At 37.1% G+C, this 20090-nt stretch overlaps 1 protein-coding gene across 2 annotated transcripts in view; it reads right to left on the reverse strand.

The window, feature by feature from the left end:
* LOC121371333 (serine palmitoyltransferase 2-like) overlaps nt 1–10782 on the reverse strand; it is a 63359-nt gene extending 52577 nt beyond the window's left edge. The window contains exon 1 of one of the 2 annotated variants that reach the window (XM_041497144.1): nt 10544–10782. The gene's annotated coding sequence lies outside the window, so the exon portion shown is untranslated. Of the gene's footprint in view, nt 1–10430; nt 10463–10543 lie in introns of those variants that run through there. The other variant, XM_041497145.1, reaches the window with a different exon arrangement.
* Between the last annotated feature and the right edge of the window lie 9308 nt (nt 10783–20090).

Consider the following 20090-nt stretch of genomic DNA (forward strand, 5'->3'; position numbering starts at 1 on the left):
CACACAAATAACGTTATCAAGCGACTGAGCTAAAGTTTTAACGATGTTCCAGCAACAACAATTGACATCGGCTATTGGGTGTCACACATTTCATTTCAATTTATTTTCGGGCTTATATCCAATTAAGGTTTAAGCACGATGTCCTGGGCACACACCTCAGCTATCTGGGTTGTGGGTTAGTTGTTAGTTGGCAACAGACCCGTAGCCAGGATTTTGAGGGGGTGAGGTGGGGGGTCGTTTACGCTTACACGAGTTTCTTGGGGGGGGGGGGGGGTCCAAGGGCATATTGAAAAAAAAGTCACCGGTAAGGGGGAGGGGTCGACCGAACCCCTACCCCACATTGGTTATGGGCCTGCTTGTTTAGTGGTTAGTGAGAGAGAAGAGGGTGAAGTGGTTCTGGGTTTGAGCCGGTACCGGGTTGCGAACCCTGTACCTACCAGCCTACAGTCCGATGGCTTTACCACTGCACCACCGAGGCTGGTTGGGTGTCACACACATGTAGGTACTGCCTGACATCTATCACTGAATGATATCTCACCACTGAGGTGACCAGGTGTCTTTAAGTTAACAGTCCTGTCTTTCAGGAAGAGGCGGGTTTCCACTTCCTCGTTATCGAGCTCAGGTGTAATAATTAGTGCGTTATATTATATTCTAATACAACTTTCATATTAGCTTTTTTTTCATTGATTAATTTTCGTGATAAATCGGACCATAGATGTACGCTGTCATGGGCAACCAGGATTTATCACAATAAAAAAATTCCGAGAACTCGTCCAATATGCTGTCACTTAGCTTCAAGTGTAGTGTTTTCGTTGGTGTATTAATTCCGCGTCTTCCATTATATTGAAACTTACTACAAGAGTTTTCATTGAATATTGTCAGTAAGTGGAATAGATAATTAGGTTTATAAAAATTGTGGGGTTTCTTTAAAGGGACACACCCAAGTTACGGCTATTTGTTAACCATTACGGCGTTGTTTTTCGCTATTAAACCCCATTTTTCACAAAATAAAATTGCACTTTACTTACATTTTATTATTTAGAATACACATTTCCATTCACCTGAAGTGCTTTTTGGTAATCCTGATGTTTGTAAAACCACGAAATGCATTTTTTGCATTTTTTCACAAGACGTGCTGTCGAGAAAAAAACGTTAAGCAAGCGAGGTCCAATCTATTTTTAGAGAGAATATTTCCATTTCAATGTCACAGACATTGGTATATCACGTGACCGTTATCATTTTGGTTCGGTTTGTTTTCTCGTGCACGGTTCGCGCAACCAACATCCGATTTGTTGGTGTTCATTTGTGAGATTTTTCTTCATAGTTCGTGAACATTTTCAGTAACAATAAAGTTCAGACAAGTAAGTGTCTCAATACAAAACGTTACAAACCCTTAAAACCAATAATTTTGCTAAGTCTTACGATATCTGGAGAGGGGATACAACCAGGACAGAACAGTTGGAACATGTCCAGGAGAGGTGAAACGAACGCACCCCAAATTTGTTGTGACGTAGGCATTGTTGTGCTTCGAGCGACATCTACCGGTGACATCAGAATACAAACTTTCAAAATTATTTCAAGCAATTTGGACATGGGGATTCCCATGGTATTTATCGATATAAAACCTGCTTTTTCACTCCATTTGATAAAAACGTGATCTAAGTGTGTTACAGGTTTGTAGATTAACCAAATTATAATTTATTTTTGCTGGATGGAACTAGGGAGTGCGGCTTTAATAAAACCACAATAAAATTGCTTATAGATACTCCTAATAGGTGTAGTATTAGAATACGGATAGGCCTAATATCACTGTGTTTCGTTGTTAACTATAAGGATTTATCACAAAATTTTAGGACTTCGTCTCGTCCCTAAATACAAATTTTGTGATAAATTTTTATAGTTAACAGCGAAACACAGTGACATTATCCCTTAAATAACATGTGATGAGTGTGTCGTTAAATAAAACATTTCCATCCTTCCTTATATGTCAGTCAGCCCTCTCTACCCACCCAACCCCCATGTTTAACTGCCTCAACGTAACAATGATCAAGTCTCATTACCACAAACTTCGGCCATTTCCAAGTTTATGTGTTAAAGGTTACTGCAGGTACTAATTAAACCTAGATCGTGGCAGGCCAGTAATGTGGAGAGGGAGAGGGGAAATGTGTTATTTAATGACGCACTCAACACATTTTAGTTATGGTTATATGGCGTCAGACATATGGTTAAGGACCACACAGATATTGAGAGAGGAAACCCGCTGTCGCCACTTCATGGGCTACTCTTTTTTTATTAGTAGCAAGGGATCTTTTATATGCACCATCCCATAGACAGGATAATACATACCACGGCCTTTGTCACACACGTTGTGGAGCACTGGCTGAAACAAGAAATAGCCCAATGGGCAGGGATCGATCGCGCATCAGGTGAGCACTGTATCACTGAGCTACATCCCGCCTGCCAGTAATGTAAACCATTGAAATCAACCATACATGTAAATAACCACATTGTTATCAAAATGTCAGTTGATGCAGGGAACATTTTGTTTTCAAAATTGTGATTACATTTGAAAATTGATCAGCAAAGTCTAGAAGTTATCATTACAGAATTGTGTAGCAATCTCTGAAAGGTGCTTAGCAAAATAAATTGTTTCTGATCATGCTAACCTAAATGGTAAAGTATTTCATTCTTGTAACAATATTTTTGAAATGCGGTTTTAGATGCACCACTTGAGGTGTAAAAAAATTGTGTTCAAAACTAACCATGTATCCCTAGATAGCTCAACCCCACTTCAAGTAATTCTTCTTACAGGTCTATATTGTATATGTATGTAGGCCTATCTGTGATATAAAAATATGCCTCAAGTTTTAAAACAGAACCCTAAAACAGTGTTGTACATGAAATAGTGTTGTACATGAAACAGTGTTGTACATGAAACAAGTGTTACACATGAAACAGTATATAATACTGACTTAAACAGTGTTTAATTTTGGAACATATTTTAGCTAAAATGTGTTTTAAACCTAAACCTAAAACATATATATATATATATATATAAAAGGGCCAAAGTGTCTTTAAAATGCTGACATATTATGAAAGGAAAAGACAGGTAGAAACTAGGTCATAGCATTACTTATTAGTGGAAGCAGAAACAATGTAACAACCATGTGCTGCTCCCATGTGTTTTCACCATTACATATTTAAAACCTGGTAGTTGCTGATTAAATAATCATTCCTTTTCTTTGTCAGTGTGCATGTATCGTGGTGTTGATTGTATAGCACGAATTACTCACATGACTAACAATGATATTCTATATTAGATCTCATGCATTAATGAATCACAAGATTATTGATAAGTTCATATAACACACACACACACACACACACACACACACACTACACACCACACTACACACCACACTACACACCACACCACACCACACTACACTACAGGTAAACACACATACACAACTAAACAAGTGGAGTATCCAAGGGCCCTGTCCTATTTCTATTTATATCTTTTGTTGCAAAGCATCAGACAACCTGTATATGGGAGTGTGACAAGTATGTCAGGCCTATCAATCTGTGTTATAAGTGGCCCACCTACAACAGTGGTGTGTTGATCTTATACAAACCACTCAGTCATTAAGATAAAGTCAACTTGTAAGAAAAGCACCAGAAAGCCACTGGAAGCCATTTATTTGCTGGCTGTGAGACAGAGACAAATTTAATACTTGGTTGCCGTAACAGATTTACTGATCTTAAAATGTTCCATTAAGAGTATTTCAATAGAGACAAACTGAATACTTGGTTGCCTTAACTCTGTTACTAATCTTGCAATGTTCTTTTAAAAGTTAAAGTTTATTTTGTTTAATGACACCACTAGAGCACATTGATTTATTAATCGATGGCTGTTGGATGTCAAACATATGGTCATTTTGACATACAGTATTAGAGAGAAAAACTGTTACACGACTGGTATATCAAAGGCTGTGGTATGTGCTATCCTGTCTGTGGGATGGTACATATAAAAGATCCCTTGCTATTAATGAAAAAAAATAGCGTGTTTCATCTCTATGGCCGTGTTAAAATTACCATATGTTTGACATCCAATAGCCGATGATTAATAAATCAATGTGCTCTAGTGGTGTCATTAAAAACTTTCTTTCTTTCTTTCATGTATGATAAAGAAAAAAAGGTACATCCTCGATGGTAAACATTCCAACATGTTCCAATTCTAACCACTGCCAGTGTACTTTTTATTTCATACATGATTGCATTTTATTATTTTTCTCAAATTCCTTACATTATAATGTATAATAATGAAGAGAAAATAAAATCAAGGACAGATCAAAGGAGGTCACATAGGTAAATTTTATAACAATCACATTAATCATATACTAAATGATTTAATTACATTAAATACTAAAATATTAATGTGCTGACAAGCCATAACTAAGAAACCAAATCATCAATACTGTACATCCCATTGACACTTTACTGCAGAATATATATTGATCATTAATACTTAATAATAACAATAAAATCTACATACACATGTTCATTTGACAGTGCATGGCAATTTTAAAATCATTTGTATTCTAAAATCATCCTCAGTGTTGTGAAATGAACATGTACTTGACAGCATATCACGTTATCACTAACCCATATCAGTGTTCGTAAGTCAACTGTTTACCCATGACCCAAATAATGTTCAAATAATGCACTGAAAGCATTTGTCTAAATCCTAAATGAGTAATTCACTCTTAATATCATATCGGGGTTGGATGTAGCCCAGAGGTAAAGTGCTCGCTTGATTCATGCGTGGTCAGTCTAGGATCGATTCCCGTTGGTGGGGCCCATTGGGCTATTTCTCGTTCATGCCAGTGCACCATGACTGGTATATCAAAGGCTGTGGTATGTGCTATCCTGTCTGTGGGATGGTGCATATAAAAGATTCCTTACTACTTTGAAAAAATGTCATCTTTTCCTGTCTAAGACTATGTCAAAATTACTAAATGTTTCATATCCAATAGCCTATGATTAATAAATCAATATGCTCTTGTTGTGTCATTAAACAAAACAAACCAATTTAATACCATATCAGTTATAAAAGAACACAATTTAAGTTTTGTCTTATTCTATTAAAGTACAGGTGCTGGATAGTTAACAAAATAGTTTTTAATAAGGGCAGACAGTGTAATACTTGGTTTTATAACATGACTTTGAATTTGTTTCAAAACAAATTTAATATTATGGTTTTAAGAATGCTACAGCTTCATTTAACTTTTATACTTAACAGGCATCAAAATAAGTTGAGTTTAGGTTACCAAGAGGTTACCACATGATAACAAGAAAATCGAGAATGGTACTTCAATCTGCACAAAAACTACACCACCTAAATGTTCATCAATTGAGTATTATTTAGATGTACACACACACAGTGTGTAACATACAGTATTAATACAGTGAAAACAGTGGTATGAATTAATTACAAAGTATTAGTGTGTCTGTGAAAGTATTTTATAGTAATAATGGAAACATAAATGTGTGGTAACCTGTACAAATCCAAACCGACATATAAAGAAATTTAACTATAAACAGAACCAAGGGTGAATCTAGGAGGAGAGTGCTGGGTGTGTGTGCACCCACTCAAATTTCAAAGTACTCACATGGACATTTAGATCGGACTTTAAACATTTAGACCTTCATTCAAAATTTTATGTCGAAATTACTTTTTTTTTTTTAAATATTATTAAATATTCCGATCCTCTCTTCTTTCTCTTATTTATTTTTGGACTGTCCCTCTAAAATGCTCCAAATTATATAAATATTCGGCCGAGCAGACAATTCTTTTTCTTTTTGTCTTGTAAATTTTTTTTTTTTTTTTTTTATTCTATTAACTTTTTACTAATTGCTATTTTAAAAATTCTGCACATTTTCAACACTACCCCCCTCTTCACCCCCCCTCCCCACCCCCCACCACCCGAGTCAGGCCACTGATCTTATCGGAGATCGGACTCGGGATGGGCGTGTTCGAAACCCTAGTGGTATACGGGCACGTTAAACTAGTTATCATCATCATTATCAAAGTACCTCGAAAAATCCAGAGTGTGGCTTGTGAATACAATAAATTTATTTGTGTTTAGTTTGGGGACATGTAATAACTTCATTGACTTGGGGGAGTATATTGCCATATATAATGCAGTGTACTTTTAAAATGTTTCTGAATAATGTAGGTGCCCTTCCCTAGAAATATTTTGCATTTGCCTGATACAAGTGGGTTTGTATCCCATTCAGTGCATGGAGTTTTACATGTACATTGAAAGTTTGAAACTTTATTTCTGTACACTCAGGCCATCAAACAACAGCATATGAGGAAATATTGTACAATAGTTATTTACAGAAAGAAAGAAATGTTTTATTTAACAACGCACTCAACACATTTTATTTACGGTTATATGGCGTCAGACATATGGTTAAGGACCACACAGATTTTGAGAGGAAACCCACTGTAGCCACTACATGGGCTACTCTTTCCGATTAGCAGCAAGGGATCTTTTATTTGCGCTTCTCGCAGGCAGGATAGCACAAACCATGGCCTTTGTTGAACCAATTATGGATCACTGGTTGTTGCAAGTGGTTTACACCTACCCATTGAGCCTTGCGGAGCACTCACTCAGGGTTTGGAGTTGGTATCTGGATTAAAAATCCCATGCCTTGACTGCGATCCGAACCCATTACCTACCAGCCTGTAGACCGATGGCCTAACCACGACGCCACCGAGGCTGGTTTACAGTGACAAGATGACAACAGGAGTAAAGAACATGGAAGGAATGTTTTATTTAATGACACTCAACAATTTAATTATGGTTATATCGCATCAGACATATGGTTATGGACCACACAGATAATGAAAGAGGAAACATGCTGCTGCCTAATACTGAGTTACTCATTCCGATTCTAGCAGCAAGTGATCTTTTATATATGTACCTTCTAGGGGTGCAACGATACGGTCAAAACCGTATTGTGATATATTGCAATATAAAAAAACGTATTGCAATATAGTTGATATCATTTAAATTTAATATTTATGGGTGGGTTTTTTTAATGAAAGCAGAAGGCATAAACTAAGTATATAAATAGAAATATTTGAAATATTGATTCCATCATAGACCTAAATGATTATATAAACCACAACATTTATTAGTAGCATAATGTTCTTCTTGGTCATTTTTATTTTTTAATACAATACTAGTCTACTGGAATACCGGTGTCACGGTGTCAAACTACACATGTATTTATAAATTGTCACATTCAGAAATCCTTACTATCTGGCTTTTCCGTTTGACACGGAAATGTACGTATTGAATCGCAATGTTTCAGCAGATCGACAGAAGCAGAGGTTATTGGCCAAGGTGTTTTGAACAATTGCCTGAAGTATTCTGAGTTCAAGGAAAAACAGCGAAGTGCGATTCTCACTTGTGGTTTATTTCTTTGAAGATGATAGCCATAGCCATATTACAACGTAAATGAACAATGAATAATAATGTGTAAGTAACAAAACATTTATTTGTAATTATCGTTAACTGGTTATTTTTACTGGACTTTTAACACATTTTGTTTAGAAGTCAGAACCAAGTACAACCGACCTATCACTTCGTATGCCAACAAGTAAGCCGACTACGCTTGATGTGATTGTTACATTTCCTGTCATCACCAATTAATAAAATGATTGGATTTTTGCTTGTTTGTCTATTTCAAGTCAAATAAAATACAAGGAAAAAACAGCATGTAAAAATCGCGATAAGCAAAACTGTACCGCGATTTGTATCAGTTCTCTCCAATTCAACCAATCAGATATCAGCACTTTGACTGTCTTAATCGTGAAGACACACCAAAAAGCTTCGCTCTGCTCCTTCTTATTTCTAAAGAAACATCTTAATGCTTTCTAACCTGAACATAGTGAATAGTCCTAATAATGTACTTTAATATTTATTCCATAAGAACAATGTTTCACAATGTTTCACAATGTTCAACTCTAAACACTGTATAAAATGGCTTACTCCCATTTGGTCGAATTCCCATTTGGTCGAACTGCTAAAACAACAATAGATATGGTTCAATGGTTTTACTGACATGCATGTTGTTACCTCAGTCATTATAATGAACTGTTCCAGGTTATTTGGAAACCGATTATTATTGTATACCGGTAGATGGTATAGATATCGCTTAAAGCATAAAGTATGCAAATATGACAAATATCAAAATAATCCATGTATTGAATGTAGTGAATGTCTGTAAATAATTTTAAAAAGGTCTCCATCTAAAAAAAAATATTTTAGTACAAATGTCCACTTAAGCAGCAGTTTCTTTCAGAATGTTACACTCACAATGCCACAATCACTGCAGCTTCATGAGGTGGTCATGTTCATTACAAACACAGGTAATCAGGTAGTGGTTATATAACAGACAAGTACTTATTTTTCGACCAATTGGCATTTCGACCAATCGTCATTTCGACCAAAATGGGACAACACCATATAAAATATAGGTTAATTAGGTTTATATAATATGTATTACACTAAATATTATAACATACATGTGCCTACTACTACAATGTTTAACTCTAAACATTGTATAAAATATAGGTTTATATAATATGTATTACACTAAATAGTATAACATACATGTATAAAAGTGTTTATTAACAAATTGCAACATTGTATTAATATATAATTATACACATTCTGCCTTTTATAATATTTACTTTATTCTGATTGGATGATAGCACTAAAAAACCTTAATATTATCCTCTGATATTTCCATCAGAAAATTACATCATTATGTCAAATTGGATATCATTACATAAAATAGGTCATGATAGGAATATCATTAATAGAGGATAATAAACAAGTTATCAGTTATTATCAACTTTATGTACCCAAGTAAAACTTATTTCACTTGTTACGAGCTTTAGCGAGTGACAAATGAAAATTATTTCACGAGGGACATAATTTTTTTAATATCTAGTATCGAGTTTGTTATTCTATTTATTAACCAGATCTTTTTCCCTCTAAAAGCCTTTTATTTTCGATATATGTGAATGTACATGTAGCCTATATAGAAACAATGTAAACACACTGTTCTGAGTATTGCTTTAACATATTTTAATCATGTTCTTAGATAATTTTTAAAAAGTAAAGTTCTATTTATTCTGTTAAAAAATATATGATGAAATGCATTAAAATAACATTTCATTAAAAATTTAATACAATAATAACAAAGAGCGGTAAACGTGAACTCTTTAACTATGTGACGTCTTTTTGTGTGTTTGCCAAATCATGTCATCTTTAATAACGACAAGGTCATTAATTTGTAATTGTCAAATTATCCAATAGTATTGTTCATTAGACCAATGCAGAATATTTCTCACTGACAAATATGAAAAATATTTTCCCATTTATGAGTCATCGCTGGGGTAATAATAACATAAAATAGGTCATGATAGGGACATTAGAAGCTGATTTACTGGTATGTATATTTTTAACTAAAACAAGTCACAAATCAATACATTTACAAAAAATTAAAAAAAATTCTTATATATAGTGCTGTCTTTTAATTTTGTTTTAGCATGCGTGTGTTGTTGTGTTGTGTGTGTATATGTGTGTTGTGTGTGTGTGTGGGGGGGGGGTGCACGCGTGCATGTGTGTATGTGTGTGAATTTAAAAGATTAGGAATTTAAAATATTATAGATTTACAACTAACTTGACATGAGATTCATAAAAAAATTATCAATGAGACATCCACATACCTTGCATACTGCAATGTAACCATAAATAATTTTTCTGCTCATGTTAGCTATGTAGAATGTTTCTACAACAATTTATGGTAGCAAGCCACAGTTGAAGAGTAATGTATACAAAGTGTGTACATCAAGTCATGAAATCTGTGCGACTCAACCTATAGTTACTATTAGTAGGTCATAAGCCATGGGATCCAATTTTTAAAAGCTTGTTTTCAGGTTTATTTCCAAATTTATCATATTTTGAAGGTGATGATTCTGTGAAAATATTTTATCATGTGAATAAGACCAATGTCTTTATATCCGTGGTGGTGATTTTAAAAACAACTTCTTCTTCATCCATATGATCACTTGTTGAACAGCCCTTAAATATACAGGAAGTTAATCCAACTGCAGGAAGCTACAGGTAAACTGGATTAACACAGGTGTCACATACTATAAACGCCTAGAAACTTGCAGTGTATGCCTTAAATATCCAAGTAAATACATACATACATGGCTAAGATGTAAGTGGGTGGGGCACATAGAGACATTCCCATCCCTGGCACCTAATTTGGTTTTAGTGAACTTCATCCTGGTAGGGTATCATTTAAAAGTTTATGTACCATATACCTAAAATACATACCATACTGCATATCTAACAATTATATATTATTTCTTTTCTCTCACATATCCCCAGTCAATTTTAGTAGCGTCCTGTACACATGATCATCTGATGACTGTTAATCACAAACTTACCGAGATATTCGTGTCAACCAGAGTTACTCATCTTAATCAGTTCTCACAGTAGGCCATGCGTTTCACAACAGTCACTGTGACAGGGCGACCAAACTGAAGTTCCACCTGACAAGACATAAACAGCTACTGTGCAACACAATGCAACAGCATCTGTACATCCATATTACTGCAATAGTCTTAAATAGAAGACTGGGTTAAGCCGGATATCTTATAAGATTATAAAAGGTAGAGAATTCCTTGGTTACCAATGATTCGGAACTGATTGGATGTTTTTATTCATATCTAGCTGTTCGTCCGTTGAATTCGGAGCACCTCGGCCGATTACGGTTTCTCCGTTATGTCACCTTGAATATAAATGTGTATCTGTGGCTTGTCCGAGCGGGGGAGAGGACGGGACGTAGCGCTCGCTTGATGCGCGGTCGGTCTGGAATCGATACCTGTCGATGGACCCATTGGGTTATTTCTCGTTCCAACCAGTACACCACGACTGGTATATCAAAGACCGTGATATAAAATATTCCTTACTAATAGAAAGATGTAGCGGGTTTCCTTTGTAAGACTATATATCAAAATTACCAAATATTTGACATCCAATAGGCTTGAATAGCCGATAATTAATAAATCAATGTACTCTAGCGTTGACGGTCTTTGCGTCTATCGTTAGATGGATGTGATGTGGTAGAAGACGATGGCACCAGTAAAAATTATCGCGAGTGCTCGACCTACGGAAAGGAAATGTTTTATTTAACGACGCAATCAACACATTTTATTTACGGTTATATGGCGTCAGACATATGGTTACGGACCACATATATTGAGAGAGGAAACCCGCTGTCGCCACTTCATGGGCTACTCTTTTCGATTAGTAACAAGGGATATTTTATATGTACCATCCCACAGACAGGATAGCACATACCACGGCTTTGATGTACTAGTCGTGGTGCACTGGATGGAGCGAGAAATAGCCCAATGGGCCCACTGACGGGGATCGATCCCAGACCCGACTGCACATGAAGCGAACGCTTTACCACTGGGCTACGTCCCGACCCTCGACCTACGGAACGCGCCACTGGTGTGTGAATATATGTATATCAATTGATTCTACTGGAACCGTTCATAAATGTTGAAAGAAAGAAAGAAAGAAATGTTTTATTTAACGACGCACTCAACACATTTTATTTACGGTTATATGGCGTCAGACATATGGTTAAAGACCACACATATATTGAGAGAGGAAATCCGCTGTCGCCACTTCACGGGCTACTCTTTTCGATTAGCAGCAAGGGATCTTTTATATGCACCATCATATAGACATGATAGCACATACCACGGCCTTTAATATACCAGTTGTGGTGCACTGGCTGGAACGAGAAATAGCCCAATGGGCCCACCGACGAGGATCGATCCCACACCGACCGCGCATCGAGCGAGCGCTGTACCACTGGGCTACGTCCCGCCCCTTAAATGTTGAAAGTGTACACAAGCCCCACCCCTTCCACCTCTGAAGCTGAGATATCCAGTCAATAATTTATTTCCATATATGAATTATGAATCATACGGATATGAACAATAATATCACACAACAAGAAAATAAAAGCAAGAAAAAAAAAAAATGGTTACAGTCTGTGTCCAAACATAATTATAATTTATATACTGGTTACTAGTGATAATGATGTTATATACACATGTAGTAGGTCTGGCAAATGAACGTAGAAAACGTCTTTGTTCAAACGTCTCTTAGCAATACTACCCTATGATTGGGTCAATATGTGCTGAGCAGAGACGTAGAATTTATTTTTAAAACAAATATATATATTTTATTATTTTTAAAAATTAGTACCGGTAGGCCTACATGCGTTGCTCCAGACCCCATTGCCCCACTCCACCCCAACTTCTACAATTGCTGACATCTTCCGAACCAGAACGAGAAAGAGATTTACGTGCACATTCAGAGTAAGCTGTTGTAGCACACGCCCATCCTGGTCACAGGGACCGGCCTTGGCCGGTTCCCTCTGTCCAGGGCAGGAAAGAGTGGGGGGCGGGGGGGGGGGGGGATATAGAGAAGGGACGCCTGCATTGACAAGTGCAACGGAGCACCAGCAGTCCAATGTTGGTGACAGGCGGGGTGTAATTGGTGCTATGGAATTTTGAAAGTCCCGTAGGATTAGGTCAAAGAGGAAGAAGTGCGCGTTTACATGAAGGAAATTTGGCGCAATTTTGATGGTCGTTCTAATTGAAAATAGTGAGGAGAGCCAATAGGTTTTGCTTTTAGTATTCCGAAAGTGGCTCTTTATTATGACCGTCTTGGTGCTGTAGGGTGTCTCCCTAGGTTGCCCATAGGGCCCTTAGAAAGGGCCTGATCTCTTCTGACCGTGGCATGACAACCCAGGGGAGACTCGAGCAATTGTGTGGGTTGGACGAGGCAGAGGCGGTGATGGAGAGCTTGATGTTGGATGCTGTTGCCGTGGAGGTGGAGTAGGTTCGTCCGTTTTGCCCAAGGTCCTGCCAGCGCCAAGGAAAGTTTTATTTTGGGTTTGGGGGAAGGGGCTGGTATTCTTTTGTCCAGTCCCTTCTGGGTGCAGTGCAGTGGTGTACTCGGAGCCGGTTTCTTTTGTCCGACTCCTTATTGGAGTACGTGCTGGGCCATTATTTTGGTTTTATGTATGGACGGGTGCATTATTATCATTAGTCAATGCACCCTATGGTATGTTGAGAGTGCATGCTGTGTTTGTGTTTGCCTATATTTTATGTTATGGTTGTTCCTACTGTATTGAGTCCTTATTCTATGTTTCCAACGGCTGATCAAAGCCACCCATCCCCCCCCCCTCCTTGAATTGCATAGTGAATGCAAGGAGATGGGGGGGGGGGTTTATTAGCTACTCTAGCTATCTAATTTGAAGGGGATTTCCCTTATAGTATGAGTGTAGTTTTAAAAAAGCCTAGTGCTTTGCATATGATAATTTTTTGGTAGTAGGTACGATTCATTCACAACAGTCACACGAGTATCGATAGGTATGCCTCCCAGTCCCACCCAGGCCCCCCTAGGAGATTATGAGTATCTAGTTACTTAGATAATTGGTTAGCTAATCTTACTTGTATCTTGTTTTCTTAATGGCAATCGTCTGGTCTGTTGTAGTGACTATTACTCACCTTGGTCTGCTGTGGAAGGAATTGTATCTACTACCATACATACATATAAGTGCATAGTAACATTTAATATTTTATTTACATTGTATGTACAGTTTCTGGTCGTTGATTGGTTAAGTCGGTCAATTGATATTTCTGGAAAAAGAGATGGCATAATTAGTGGGTTCTATTCTGGTTAAAAGTATTTAGTGACCCTAGTTGGTCCTCTGGTTGACCATTTAGTGAGGTGTATTTTTATTTATTAATTTGCAGCATACACCTTTAATAAATATAACACAAGAATCTCCCATTGAAAATGTGGGAGCTTATTTTAACATATTATAGATTTAGTGCTATTAGCTAATTAATCTGCCACTAGAGCCACCCTCCGATTTCAAGTGCTAATCAGGTCGAGTGCAACAGGGTGGCAACTTCTCTTCTGAGGGTGGGTGGTGGCAGTATGTTTGTTTTGGTTAGTTGAGCGGCTAATATTTCCTTATTTATTTTCCCTATTTTTATTTATATATCTCGCTGTCTGGTGTTCAACCACTGGTTTGGAATGCTAATCGTGGTCAAGTGCAGCATGGTGGCAATTCCGTTCTCAGTGGCTGAAGGGGTGACAGTTGTTATAACTTAGGTTTGGTAGACTGTACGAACTGGTAGAGGGCGTGAAAGATTTCGTTTTTAGTTTTTTTTTATCTGGTTGTAGTAGTATATTAGGTATTATGGTGGCAGGGTTGCTAATGTTAAGTCTTTTTAGTAGTTGCATTCTATGATTATTATGCAGTGGGCAGTCCAGGATATAGTGTTTCATATCTTCTGGCGTGCCACATTGACAGTTAGGTGAGCTTTTATTTACAATAGACAGAGTTGTTAAGTGCCATTGAGTTTCCTATCCTTAGTTTAATTATTGTTTTATCGATTTGAGAGTTTTTATGTTTAGGTCTAACTGAGTTAACAATGGGTTTAATATTATAGTGCCAGAAGTTTTTTGTTTGGTCCCAGCTTTCCTGCCGTAGATTAATGTAATGTTTTTTAGCTATTGAGATTAGTTCAGTAATGCCTAGTGGAATAGTTTGCTTATGTTTAATGTTGATGGCAAGTGCCTTTTTTGCCCCATAATCTGCAATTTCGTTACCCATGATACCTACATGAATTGGGACCCATTCTAATGTTACATCTAGGTTTAGTTGGTTTAGCTCGTTTAGTTCTCTGTAGATGGCTGAGATTATATCTGGTCTAGTGGTTCTATTAGATTCAATGGATTGGATAGAGCTGAGACTATCGGAGAAGATTACACTTTTTGAGTATTTGTGGTTTTTGATCCATTTTAGTGCTTCGACATCTTCCGACGCCTGTATCATAGTATGTACATGTCAGCTATCTGCGGGTTTCAGAGTGTCTGATAACTTGGCATATATAGTTGCCCTGTCGTACACTACTTAAAGGTAGGGTCAACTCAAACAAGAGCCGTATGTGTTGGAAAGATGCATACCCGGACCACCAACACATACTGGCACTTTAGCAAATGAAAAACGCGTAATTTTAAAGTTAATAAAAAACCATGATTATTCCTGCTAACTGGGGGCAGCCATTTTGTTTCGTTTTTGTGACGTCCGGTGGGATAGCTTGGGGCGAAGTGACGTCAGCTCCTGACCATCTCCTGTATGTACAGTGTAAACAAAAGCAGTAATTTTCGACAAGGCGCTTCTCTTTGATCAACCTGACTTGTAAAACAGCATAAATGACGTAATAATATAATAAACTATTTAACTAAATATATTTCAAGTTGCATTAACGGATCAAAATGGGGTTATAGTATTTTTCTCTGTTAAATAATCCAAAGGAAAAATGTACACTATTAGGCCTATTGATATGCTACGTTGGAGCAAAAACGACAACCCACGATACCCAAGTGGTAATTTTTTTTTTTGGGACTACGTAATTGGTCAATTCTGTGGTTTTAGATGGAAAAGTCTACTTAATCAATAGTTTTACAGAACTATTTACAGTAATAAACCATGTCCATTACAATTTTAGGGGCGACAGGTAATATTCCACAATACCGGTATGTATTTTTGTGTCTAAACAGCGTCAATTAATTGGCTCGTCTGGTTACCAATCAAATACACACCTGCCAATCAGGAATCACAGGTAGAAGCAACTAACAGCATAGACCAATTAACTAACAAAACACTCTGTGTATCATTTCAGTACGTAGGTTAATGCATGGGCAAAACATTGTTAATTGTTTCGACTTGTTGTGTAGCCACTTTGACAATGGTATTTTATTTTGTATTAAAAAATAATATATATAGTGCTGGATATACTTATTGCTGGCTTACTGGGATGTGTATTATTACAGAACATTGCAATGTATGACTATTTATCATCCCGCAAAAACCAGGTAGATTGTGTTTCTCTAGTTCTAAGGCTCATTCCTGACGTTACGCGTAACCACCAGGGCCCATATTTTCGAAGCTATCTTAGCCTACGAAATCGTGAAATCATCGTAAGCCTATGACGTCACTATAGCGTGCGCTGTAGTGACGTCACAACCTACGACGGTTTTACGATTTCGTAGCGCTAAGATGGCTTCGAAAATAGGGCCCCAGCTCGCCAGAGGGCGTACTCACTGAGATGGTACAAAATGGCTGCGCCCGTTATATACAATAGCCGTCACATTTAACCGTTTTATTAATTAACTATACGATTATACGTGTTGATATTAAGCAATAATGTGCATTATATATCGTTGAATATGCATACCAGGCCAAATGCCTTAATTATCCTCTCCTTTAAGATCGGAGCCAAAATACGATCACACTACCTATCATAGCCGTTTGGAGCAGTGGATGATAATGAGAGTAGGCTGGGATTCATGCCCGCAACGTTCTTCACCCAGTTTTAAACTGAACGAAACGCTTATTTAAAATGTCCAAGTATGCACTTCAGAACAACTTTGGTTTAAAATACAACAATAATAATGGCACGGAAGCATACAGGTCTTGCCCAATAAATATACTACGCTCCACCCCCTCCCAACTCAAATCCTAATTGAAATTGGTATATAATGTATTCTAGCTGCTACAAAAGCTCAGTAAGGTTCAGTAGGTATTCTTAGTCTGTGTATTGTTCGAAATTGGCGCGTATTGTCCTTGCTTCAAATATTTGAGACCAGTAGGCTATATTCTTTTGGTAGTTGCTAGGGGTGCCAGAAACAGATAATACACAATCAGCAAGCATTTACTGTGGATTGATATGTGTAATAGAAACACGATGGCCACCACATACTTCCATAATGTTTACAAACCTATTAATAAAAATAACAAACAATTGTGGACTCAATATACAACCCAGTAGGATACAGGGTTTACAATAAAACTGTGTTTTTATACAGGCACTTAGTTTAGAACGCATTGACAAAATAACAAATATGTATCATATAATTCCAATTTCAGCAAGACTTTTTAAAAGAAACATATCATTAATATTATTTATTAAAAACAAAAAGTTAAATCTACAAAAAGACATTTCACTTTAAGAGTGTTTTAAAGAATGTGACCTACAAGGTTTTAAATGAGATTAAACAAAATCAGTGGATGGTGCGCCAAGGAAAGAAAACCAAAGTTAAATACTTAAGTATTACAAATATTCTAGAGATTAAATTTTTAACATAATTAATTAATTCCTTTGAGAAATGCGATGTGTGAGTCTTGAGTGCACACGCTCCCGGGAATGGCCCAGAACGCTGTTGTCTGGCATCTGGAGAACAATGTTCATACTGGTTAATGGAGGGAAGAGGTGGCAACTGCCACAGCTTGCACAACCTGCTACCTACAGGCTACAACCTTGTCAACTATAAATTCATTTTTCAGCAGTTGAACAAAGCGAGTATCTCCCTGACGTGACATTAAACTTCTCCCCCGTCTCACACATTTAACTGCTTTACATAATTAGCATGGCTATATATTACCTGTTAAGTGTGTCATTTCTACAGTATTGCCAGTATGTTATAAAGAATACTACACGAGTTAGATACCATTTGTCTTGCATCGAATTATTTAAAACCGCATCTAATGAGCAAAAGCGAGTTAAATACGTTTTTAAATGAGTTATAAGATAAATAGAGAGTACCACAAGAGTGGTCGTTAGATACCATTTATCTTTTAATTAGTTATTTCAAAACCTATTTAATATAATGTGCGAAAGCGAATTGGATACGTTTTTAAACGAATGTAAGATAAATATATGGTATCTAACGGACACGAATGTAATATTCAGTTTCTTGCATATCCTCAAAAGCCAGATTTAGAATAAATGTAAACGTTTATTTTTTTTTCTCTCCATTAATTGGATAGTATGGCTGTCGCGACCGGGTCATCACCTAGAAGCCAGTCGTATGTCTTTAAATCGATAATAAGCGTATGTGTATTATTAATATGTGTTATCAGAATAACATAACGCGTGTTCTCACCAACGGGTATATAAGAAATGGGTTTTAACGGACACGAGTGTACTTGTATTATATTTCTTACATATCCTTAAACCAGGTTAAAAAGCGACTTTAAAGTCTTCCAATTAAAACGTATTTACGGCGCTGGTGCTTGCAGTTAACTTATACTCCACAGAGTAATCAATTTCAGTTTACTTATAAAGTTAAAAAGTTTGTTTTGTTTAACGACGCCACAAGAGCACATTCATTTATTAATCATCGGCTATTGGATGTCAAACATTTGGTAATTTCTACATTAAGTCTTATATATTAAGTCCGCTATATTTTTTCATTAGTAGCAAGGAATCTTTTATATCCACCAATCCACAGATTGAATAGCACCTACCGCAGTCTTTGATATAGCTTACCAATCATGATGCACTGGCTGGAACGAAAAATAGTCCAGTAGGCCCACCGAAGGGAATCGATACCAGACCGACCACGTGTCAAGTGAGCACTTTACTACTGGGCTACGTCCCACCCTGTTGACTTATAAGTCTATGTCTCAAAGCAATCAGTTTTGGTCGTGCTTATTTCATTGGATGGTATGATTGTGGCGACCTCGTTTTCAGCTAGGAGCCAGCCAATCGTATTTCTTCAAATCGATAACACACACGTGTATTATTGTTATGTGATATAAATAAAGAATGATCTTCTCACCTTTCCTGTCTTGGACAGAGAGGCCGGCCAAGGCCGGCACCTGTGCCCACGACAGGCGTGCGCTACAACAGCTTGCTCTGAACGTGCATGTAAAACCCTTTGACCTTGACCTTGACCTCACCAATTTGGTGTGTGTGGATAGACAGACAGACTAAATATATTGGCACATGACGTGTTGGGGGTGGGGGGGGGGATCTCTAGGGGCGGATGCAGATTATTTTTTCTATGGAGAGGATGCAACTATTTAGAAAGAGAGCCTGTAGTAGCGAGGGGTTACAACGTTTAAAAATGTCTTCCTCTAAAACACCAAGCCGATCAAGATATTACACCAACAAAAAATAAATGTATTATTTTGATAAAAATAGCGTTACGCAATATTGGAACAGCCCCAAAGATAAAAAATGATAAATAGTCCTAGTTAATGATTTAAAATTAATTAGACTGATGTTCAAGAACATAATCATACTGAGGTAAAATTATAAATAAGGGGCTATTCAAATATTACGTAAGTCCAAGCGTTATGTGGCGTCGTTACAAGGGGTGGGGGTGTATTGAACAGCGTTACGTAACACAATTTTTTTTCTCTTAAACGTGCCATGCCATGACAACAATAATGAATGTAGGTTTTTAGAGGTAATTGTAAACCCAAAACAATTATAAATCAAGCTAAAATGCTTTAATACACCAGACATTTTAATATTGTATTTAGATCTCACTACACAGATCACTTCCGGGTGAGAGTTCATTCATCACGGGTCCGCTATAGTTCCTAATTGTGACACACATTATGGTTCACATATTAACTTCTAGGAAATGGCGAAGAATTAAAACAATATGTATGTTTAATGGTAAGCCTTCTGGCTGTATTTTTCCCATGTTATTTTGTAATATTGTGCATCGACCTTTTGGGACATGGGTATACTGCGCAAGTGACAGCCGGAGTGAATCGGTTAATGAACCACCTGTTCGGACCGGTACTACAGCCAGATGCGGTCATATAGCAGAAACCTGAGACGGAAATGTTCTCAATTTTGGAGTGAAAATAAATGCTTATATAATGTATGTTCGCAATGGTGTATGTTGTTAGTGCCAACGAGAACCCGTTCTATTGGCAATCTTCGTTTGAAGTTGGGCAACTTAACATGGGTTTCAATGGCAGATGACATCTGTGTAGTGAGTGGGGGTGGGGGGTATCTCCGAGCGTTACGTAATATTTTGGGGGTATATGGTATAGCGTTACTAAGGGGTGGGTGTGTGTCTATTTTT

Source organism: Gigantopelta aegis, chromosome 4 (genome assembly GCF_016097555.1).
Source record: "Gigantopelta aegis isolate Gae_Host chromosome 4, Gae_host_genome, whole genome shotgun sequence".
Taxonomy (NCBI): domain Eukaryota; kingdom Metazoa; phylum Mollusca; class Gastropoda; order Neomphalida; family Peltospiridae; genus Gigantopelta; species Gigantopelta aegis.